The sequence below is a fragment of the Rattus norvegicus genome, chromosome 6 (genome assembly GCF_021556685.1).
Source record: "Rattus norvegicus strain SHRSP/BbbUtx chromosome 6, alternate assembly SHRSP_T2T, whole genome shotgun sequence".
In the NCBI taxonomy this organism is placed as follows: Eukaryota; Metazoa; Chordata; class Mammalia; order Rodentia; family Muridae; genus Rattus; species Rattus norvegicus.
In genome coordinates, this window is record NC_141539.1 from 143,994,267 (window position 1) to 144,002,831 (window position 8,565).

Sequence of the window (8,565 nt, forward strand, 5' to 3'; positions counted from 1 at the left end):
CGCATTTTAATAGAAGGCTGCCAACCTAAAACACATATCTAAAGCCAAACATGAGTGGCCATGGCCCGGGAACGCTGATTCAGGTTGCCCCAAATACCGCCTCCCAGTGGGACAACCATTTCATTAAATATTTATAGCAACAGAGCAAAGTTAGACATGGAGGAGATCTTCAAATACAGTTAATAGAAACAGAAGGCACACACACGGGTTATAGTGAACCAGGGAATGCCTGCAACAGTCTTCAGATGCTATCTGGCTGCCTTTGAGTTGATGGGAGGTATTGTCCTGATAGCATTTCTGTCCTGGCTACTTTTCTTTTCTTTTCTTTTTTTTTTTAAAAAACTCACACAATTTTTTTAATGCACAAAATATTAAAGAAAATTGTAGAATAAAACACCAAAGCACAATTTCTCACACTGTAGACCATGACCCTACAAGGGATCACATGACTGAATATAGGGGGGTGAGGGGGGTTACAAAAGATTTAACAACAGTAGCAGGTTTTTGAATGTGCACTGAACAAAATTTAATTCAGGCAATGGATCCAGTTTCTGGAGGCTCTTGTCCATGTTGTATCACGTGCTTTCCCTGCAGCTCTAGGACAGCCTTGTGTCCTTTCTTCAGCTCTGCCCCTTAGCGATAATGAACACTGCTCAGGACACCTGGCCTCATGTCCCAAGCTACTGCACACTATTAAGTACAGTGTCTTACCAAACATAGAAATCGTTCAGAAAACACAGAATTTTAATATTTTTGTACCATCAGGCCTCAGAATAGAAGTATCAAAATATATATTTGGATTTATTGTGTTACACACCATTTGTAAAATTGCTATTTTCACTCTAAAAAAAATTGCGAAGTTAATTTTGACACTAACAGAACTTTTAAGAAAGTTATATTTACATTAATGATTTGAGAAATTCATGCATGCATACAATGTATTTTGATCAAATTCACCCCCACTTCTCCTCCTAGTTCCTTATAGACCCTTCTGCTGCCCTGTCCCAATTCCATGTAGGACAGAAATTCTAATAATTTCTGAATTGGCTCTGAGCATACATCTGCTGTTTTATACTATATATTTATGGGAAGCATCATCCTCCGCACTGATGATGATAAAGTCAAAATATTGATCAACTCTGAAACATGTTGAAGAATTTCCACCTCCAGTAGGATCAAACGTTCTGCAAAGATTTGTTGTATGGAAATAAGCAAGTTCACCATCATATTGCTATGCAAGTTTACTTTCCTCTAATTAGTGGTAATGGTACATATATGCATGTACATATACACGTATACATACACATATACATCATATACACTACACATATACATTATATACATACATATATATTGTTTTTTTTTGTTTTTTTTTATCCAGCACCAGATAGCATCATTTTACTTTCAAGCCTAGAAATTGCACACTTGTATATAAACCAATCGAAGATGAGGATTGAGAGTTCATCTTGGTGGATTTTTCCTTTGATGAATATGAAGTGTCCTTCCTTATCTTTTTTGATGACTTTTAATTGAAAATTGATTTTATTTGATATTAGAATGGCTACTCCAGCTTGCTTCTTCTGACCATTTGCTTGGAAAGTTGTTTTCCAGCCTTTCACTCTGAGGTAGTGTCTGTCTTTGTCTCTGAGGTGTGTTTCCTGTAGGCAGCAGAATGCAGGGTCCTCATTGCGTATCCAGTTTGTTAATCTATGTCTTTTTATTGGGGAGTTGAGGCCATTGATGTTGAGAGATATTAAGGAATAGTGATTATTGCTTCCTGTTATATTCATATTTGGATGTGAGGTTATGTTTGTGTGCTTTCATTCTCTTTGTTTTGTTGCCAAGACGATTAGTTTCTTGCTTCTTCTAGGGTATAGCTTGCCTCCTTATGTTGGGCTTTACCCTTTATTATCCTTTGTAGTACTGGATTTGTAAAAAGATATTGTGTAAATTTGGTTTTGTCATGGAATATCTTGGTTTCTCCATCTATGTTAATTGAGAGTTTTGCAGGATACAGTAACCTGGGCTGGCATTTGTGTTCTCTTAGGGTCTGTATGACATCTGTCCAGGATCTTCTGGCCTTCATAGTTTCTGGCGAAAAGTCTGGTGTGATTCTTATAGGTCTGCCTTTATATGTTACTTGACCTTTTTCCCTTACTGCTTTTAATATTCTTTCTTTATTTTGTGCGTTTGGTGTTTTGACAATTATGTGACGGGAGGTGTTTCTTTTCTGGTCCAATCTATTTAGAGTTCTGTAGGCTTCTTGTATGCCTATGGGTATCTCTTTTTTTAGGTTAGGGAAGTTTTCTTCTATGATTTTGTTGAAGATATTTACTGGTCCTTTGAGCTGGGAGTCTTCACTCTCTTCTATACCTATTATCCTTAGGTTTGATCTTCTCATTGAGTCCTGGATTTCCTGTATGTTTTGGACCAGTAGCTTTTTCTGCTTTACATTATCTTTGACAGTTGAGTCAATGATTTCTATGGAATCTTCTGCTCCCGAGATTCTCTCTTCCATCTCTTGTATTCTGTTGGTGAAGCTTGTATCTACAGCTCCTTGTCTTTTCTTTTGATTTTCTATGTCCAGGGTTGTTTCCATGTGTTCTTTCTTGATTGCTTCTATTTCCATTTTTAATTCCTTCAACTGTTTGATTGTGTTTTCCTGGAATTCTTTCAGGCATTTTTGCAATTCCTCTCTGTAAGCTTCTACTTGTTCTCTAAGGGAGTTCTTTATGTCTTTCTTGAAGTCCTCCAGCATCATGATCAAATATGATTTTGAAACTAGATCTTGCTTTTCTAGTGTGTTTGGATATTCCGTGTTTGCTTTGGTGGGAGAATTGGGCTCCGATGATGCCATGTAGTCTTGGTTTCTGTTGCTTGGGTTCCTGCGCTTGCCTCTCGCCATCAGATTATCTCTAGTGTTACTTTGTTCTGCTATTTCTGACCGTGGCTAGACTGTCCTATAAGCCTGTGTGTCAGGAGTGCTGTAGACCTGTTTTCCTGTTTTCTTTCAGCCAGTTATGGGGACAGAGTGTTCTGCTTTCGGGCGTGTAGTTTTTCCTCTCTACAGGTCTTCAGCTGTTCCTGTGGGCCTGTGTCTTGAGTTCACCAGGCAGGTTTCTTGCAGGGGAAAAGTTGGTCCTACCTGTGGTTCCAAGGCTCAAGTTTGCTCGTGGGGTACTGCCTAAGTCCTCTCCGCGGCGGCAGCAACTGGGAAGATCTGCGCCGTTCTTTCCGGGAGCCTCCGTGCACCAGGGTTCCAGATGACGTTTGGTGTTTTCCTCTGGCGTCTGGATGTGCACAGAGTGCAGTCTCTTCTGGTTTCCCAGGCGTGTCCGCCTCTCTGAAGGTTTAGCTCTCCCTCCCACGGGATTTGGGTGCAGAGAACTGTTTATCCGGTCTGTTTCCTTCAGGTTTCGGTGGTGTCTCAGGCGCAGGGATCCTGCCGCTCCTGGGCCCTCCCCTACGGGAACCCAGAGGCCTTATACAGTTGCCTCTTGGGCCAGGGATGTGGGCAGGGGTGGGCAGTGTTGGTGGTCTCCTCCGCTCTGCAGCCTCAGGAGTGTCCACCTGATCAGGCGGTGAGGTCTCTCTCCCACGGGGTTTGGGAGCAGAGAGCTGCTGCGGGCCAGGATCCGCGGGTCCTGGCTACTTTTCTATCCCTGTGACAGATCACCATGACCAGGCAACATATAAAAGAAAGTATTTCCGGTAACAATCACGAACGTTCTAATTCTGGAAAGTTCAGGTTACAAGGTAAATTGCTAATGTCAACTTCCAGTCACCAAGTGCCCTCCAAGCAGAAGACCTCTGCAGTCAGTCTCCGGCTCAGGCTCCTTCCCTTTCCTCAGAGTCTTGGTTCTGCACAGTGTGGAGAGTGAGCAGGGAGGTATGCCTTCAGCTTTCCTCCCTCGAATGTCCCTCCTTATTCTGGGCTCCTAGAGCTCCAGGCTTCTAGGTGAATGACAGAGTAGGGCTGTGAAAATCCACAAACTATGTGGCTCAGAGAACCCCTTCGACGCTTCTGCAGCTGTGAAGAGCTGCCCCGTGGACTGCTCGCGTGTATCGATAGACAGCTGTGGTCTGCATCCGACTCACGACTTACAGCCAGGAAGAGAGCTGAGAATTGTCTTGGAGCCAGGCCCAGATGTAGCTTGTGCACTTCCAACCACTTTCTAATGCCAGGAGATGAACCAGGACAGCTCCAGTAAGTTCCAAAGAGAGAAGAGGAGGTCCTCTGTGATCAGGAGTGGGGTCAAGCTGGGGAGAGCTCAAATCGTGTTCCCTAGAGGCTTTAGCCCCTCCCTACAAACTCACTCAACCTCCTGCCTCAGCCCAGAGCTTCGGTAAGCTCACTTTCACCCTACATTCCACCCACTTGCCCTTTCCCTGATAAAAAATTTAATAGTTCCTCAGCCAGTGCTAAAAAAATCTAAGAAAATTGATTCTATGATTTACAAAACAATCCCACCTCATAAGGTGCAACTAAACTAGATATTCACAAGGGTACATCTGGGCTCCACAAGGCCCACCTCAGGCACCCAATTTGCTATTCCTTAGGACCAAAGTCTTTTATTTGACCTTGAGTTTTAAGGTCTTTCTATCTGGGGATGTAGCGATGGCTTAGCCATTCTGAGTACTGTCTCCTCCCACAAAGGACCCAGGTGCAGTTCCCAATGCCCACACCAGGGGGCTCTGACCTGCGAGTCCAATCCCAGGCTATCTGATGCCCTATGGGTACCTGATTACACACGGTGGAACACATAAACTCACACAGGCAGACACACGATTTTTGGTGGCTGTTATTTTTAAATGCCCTCTTCCTCCTCCTTTTTTTTTTTTTTTTAAAGACAAGGGCCTTTCAGGAAAGGTTGTAAAAGCCAGTGTGAATGGAAGATGCCCAAGAAGCCAGGCCTTCTAGACACAACAGGAAGGATGCATGTATGGACTCAATGGCAGCACACGGGAAGTGGGCACAAGCCCTACCCTAGCCCAGAATCTAACTCCAATTGATGACCACTCTCTAAGGAAAATTTAGTTTTCTCCTAACAGGTATACAAGCCAGACTTAAGAGCTGGCTCCACGGGGTTGGGGATTTAGCTCAGTGGTAGAGCGCTTGCCTAGCAAGCACAAGGCCCTGGGTTCGGTCCCCAGCTCCGAAAAAAAAAAAAAAGAGCTGGCTCCACACCTAGTAGTAGACGGGCAACACAAACTGAATAATTGTTTTGGATTTTTGAAATTTCTTGTTTGTTTGTTGTCCGTTTTTTGTGTTTTTTTTTTTTTTGTTTTTTTTTTTTTGTTTGTTTGTTTTTTTGTCTCATAGTCCTTTGTCTGGGGTTTTTTTTAGCCTTACACATCTTTTGGTATTATTGCTTATATATTCCCCATTTTGTGTTTTTATGGGATTTCTATGTGTGAATGTGTGTATGTCTTTGTCTATATGTGTTTCCCTTTCTTCTTCATTTTGTTAAAGGGATAATTACTTTTTTTTCACCTTTCAAGATTTACTTGGTGTCTTTACTGGCATGGCACTTGAGTGGTTGGTTCCGTCATCCATATGCAGATCTTACATTTTACATAATATTGCAATGTACACTACAGACTCATATACTACAGAAAATATCCTGTAGGACATTTATGCACAAGTATGCACGATGGACTTACACACTGGAGCCAGGTTATGACTGACTGGGAACTCACTGGCGTAGGCATGTATGGTAAGGGTGAGCAGCGCAGCAGTGCAGCAGGCTCACAGGGTAATCAAAGCCTGCACATGGTTGGCAGTGTGTCTTGGAGAGAATGGTACTGTCACACTAACCAGGTTACCACTGCACAAGTACCACTTAGCAGCAGGGTAGAGCTGTGGGAACTGAGATTTGCCCCAGACCACCTCAACACAACTGGACTAACTACAGCTCAGATGACATGCGTGTGGTCTCCATAGAAACCCCGCCACAGCCTGGACAGTGAAGAGCTAGGACACTGGGAAGATTTTAGACCTGCAGCTCCTTCTGGATTCCCCAGAGGGTATCTGTACTCTTCTTCAGGCCGGCCTCCTCCTCAGGAGTGTCACCTTCACAACATCTGAGATTCCATTATGTCCCAGGATACATGGGACACTGAGGAAGACATCACCGTTGATTCCATAGTGACCCTTCATCATGTGAAAATGGGATACACCCGCCTAAGGTTCTTCATTATGCTCTCGGACAAGTCTGCCACGGACAGGCCAATGGCCCAGGATGTGTAACGTTTCAGATTGATCACTTCATGTGCACTGTCAACCCCCTGCTTATGAGCCTCCTTCCACGGCTCCTTGTCTGCATCCGTGCCCAGTTCTGGGTTCAGAGACTTCAGGGAGACACCAGCAATGCTCACACACTCCACACAGGAACACTGGAGTCGCCGTGCTCTCCTGGGACCCACCCATGACAGCTCAGTGGGTGAACTCCCAGTCTTTCTGGTAACAGAACCGAGCTGAATCCAGAATAACTCTGCTTTGCAGAAAGCCACTGATATTCCAAGCCATGTAGGTCAGGATATCTACTGGATTTGAGACAATGAGCAGCTTGAAGTTTGGACTGTGCATCACAAAGTTTGGAATGGTGAACTTGAAGATGTTCACGTTTCACTGGACCAAATTGAGCCGGCTCTCTCTCTCTCTCTCTCTCTCTCTCTCTCTCTCTCTCTCTCTCTCTCTCTGACGGGCCCCTGCTGTGATAATGACCAGCTTGGAGTTTGCAGTTACTCTATAGTCTTTGCTGGAGACAATTTTTGGTGTCTTAAGGAAAAGGCTGCCATGCTGGAGATCCATCATCTCCCCCTTTAGCTTGTCTTCCATGACATCAACAAGGGCAAGCTCATCGGCCAAGTCCTTCATTAAGATACGGACGGCACAGCCGTGCCAACACCACCAACCCCAACAACTGTAATCTGTTCTGGGGGACCTGTTCTTCCGTAAGAAGATTCACGGTCAGCTGGTCCTTGAGGGCTGTCATCTTGGACTTTGAATCTTTTGAGACCACTAGTGCATGAAGGGGGACGACGGGCAAGCAGCAGCGGTGCGGCCTGGGCTCAGAGACAGTGGCTCCTGGATAATTACTTTTTAAAATTTTTATTTATTTATTTACTTACTTACTCACTTTGCATCCCACTCACTGTGCGCCCCCGCCCCCGTTACCCCATCCCACATAATATGTGTTTCTTGTGTTTTTTCCTTTGGCTCTTTTTTTTCTGTTTGTTTTTATCTTATTTTATATAATTTAACTTTTTAGATGCCTGCTTGTTTTCTAATGAGAGAGGGAAAGAAAGGGTGTGTGTTTGGACTGGCAGGGGTGTGGGGAGGATCTGATATAATTTGGAGAAGGGGAAACTACAGTTTCCAGAATATATTGTGTGTAAAAAACAAAATTAATTTTCTATTTTGAGAATTTTTTTAAAAAGTAAAGTCAAGGGCCTGCAGACCTCACCTTTACAAAAGGTTTGGCTATACTCTGTATTCCGTTGTCTGGTTGCTGGTCACTTGGTCACCTTGTTTTCAGTTGTTGAAGGTTCTCTCAAGGCAGCCTAGGGGTCAGAACACAGTCTGTGACATTGTCTCCCCAGGAAACACACCCAGAGTTTCAAATATTAGCCAATCAGTACACTCCCTTTTGGGAAATGGGGTGTCCTCTACATTTTAATTCTTTAGACACTTTAACACTTTAGATATTTTAATACCTTTAGAAAGGTATATGTGACAATTCCCTAAACTCCTCTAAACCACAGAAATCTAAGAAATGCCTTAGATCCTTCAGGGTACAGTGCATGGTGGCAGAGATGAGAGAGCCCTTACTAAGTGAACCAAGTTAGTCCTGCCCACCTTCTCCACCTGCCCACCTGCCCACCTGCCCACCTTCTCCACCTGCCCACCTGCCCACCTGCCCACCTGCCCACCTTCTCCACCTGCCCACCTGCCTACCTCTTCCACCTGCCCACCTCTTCCACCTGCTCCACCTGCCTACCTCTTCCACCTGCCCACCTGCCCACCTGCCCACCTTCTCCACCTGCCCACCTTCTCCACCTGCCCACCTGCTTCTCCTGCCCACCTGCCCACCTGCCCACCCGCTCCACCTGCCTACCTCTTCCACCTGCCCACCTGCCCACCTTCTCCACCTGCCCACCTCTTCCACCTGCCCACCTGCTCCACCTACTCACCTGCTCCACCTGCCCACCTGTTCCACCTGCCTACCTGATCCTCCTGCCTACCTGCTTCTCTTGCCCACCTGCCCACCTGCTCCACCTGCCCATCTTCCCACCTGCTTCTCCTGTTCACCTGCTCCACCTGCCCACCTGTTCCACCTGCCCACCTGATCCTCCTGCCCACCTGCCCACCTGCTCCACCTTCCCACCTGTCCACCTGCCTACCTGCTCTACCTTCTTTACCTTCCCACCCGCTCCACCTGCTCCACCTGCCCCACCTGCCTACCTGCCCATCTATTCTACCTTCCCACCCGCTCCTCCTATTCACCTGCTCCAACTGCCCACCTGCACACCTGCTCCACCTGCCCACTTGTTCCTCCTGCC

The 8,565-nt window shown here is 45.5% G+C and overlaps 1 pseudogene; it reads right to left on the minus strand.

Annotated features, from left to right (window-relative positions):
- Positions 1-5,993: 5,993 nt before the first annotated feature.
- LOC148005528 (L-lactate dehydrogenase A chain pseudogene) lies at positions 5,994-6,998 on the minus strand (annotated as a pseudogene).
- Positions 6,999-8,565: the final 1,567 nt, after the last annotated feature.